The sequence below is a fragment of the Primulina eburnea genome, chromosome 5, assembly GCF_022965805.1.
Source record: "Primulina eburnea isolate SZY01 chromosome 5, ASM2296580v1, whole genome shotgun sequence".
In the NCBI taxonomy this organism is placed as follows: Eukaryota; Viridiplantae; Streptophyta; class Magnoliopsida; order Lamiales; family Gesneriaceae; genus Primulina; species Primulina eburnea.
In genome coordinates, this window is record NC_133105.1 from 14,839,151 (window position 1) to 14,840,269 (window position 1,119).

Genomic DNA, 1,119 nt, shown 5'->3' on the forward strand with positions numbered 1-1,119 from the left:
TTGGCTTGGTTTTGGCTTAGGCCGGCTCGAGCTTGGCTCATGGAAAAACGAACATGGTTCATGGTGTAGTTTAGAAGGTTCGGTTAGGGTTTCTCTTTGGGTTTTATAGTGAAACATGGCTCACGGGGATCGAGTCATGGTTCAAGAGGGACTAATAATTATTAAAAGTCTAAGTCTTAAATTTAAGAATTTTATTTAAAGTTTGAAATTATTCGGGATTATAGCGCCTTAAAAATAACTAATTACGATTTAATTAAAAGCCTAGTATTTAAGCTAAATAAAATTATGAGTATTTTAATTTAGGCTTAAATAACTATTTGGGACATGTTAGAGTCAATGAAACTAAGACAATGTCAAACACGTGAAATTTTACGTCTAGGGGTAAAACGGTAATTTTACACCCGAAAATTAGTAAACGTCATGGCATTGTCCTCAATGTTGTTTTATATGCTAATATGATTATTTCAAATGTTTATGAATTTTTAAATGTTTATGGAATTTTTATGGCTTAATATGGGACATATAAAAGATATGTTGCGTGCTTGGTTTCAAAGAAAAAAGATATTATATGCATGTTTTTATTAAGTGATGAGAATACGAAATGTTGAAGGAAGTGAAGGGATTGTGACTAATACGATGATATGTTGGAGATATCGTGAGGGTTATGGTCTTAGTGGGAGCCCGAAGATCGTGTTTCCTTGGATTCAGATACGAATACGTTAAAATCTTAATACATTGGCCAATGTCCAGTTGACCGGTGAGAGTGTTATTGGTGTCTCCTCCGCCCAGTTCTGTGGTTTTTATAGATGGATTCATCACCCAATACGAATACGAGTCACAATCAAGATCTGAACATTTTCATTAATATGAAAATGTTATTTTAAGTACAAGTATTTTTAATTATTATATGTGATCTGTATACGTATTATGTTATTATCAAGAATATGATGTGTTAAGTCTTTAGAATAATTAGATGTGATTGATGCAGGTGAGTATGATAATAATGTTGAGGGAGGTTTGCATGCCTGCTTTGATTGGACTGGAGGTGCACATAACCCGAGGACCAGCGCTTCTGTGGCGCCCGGTTTAGGAATTCATAATTATTCCCTTACTAGGTGC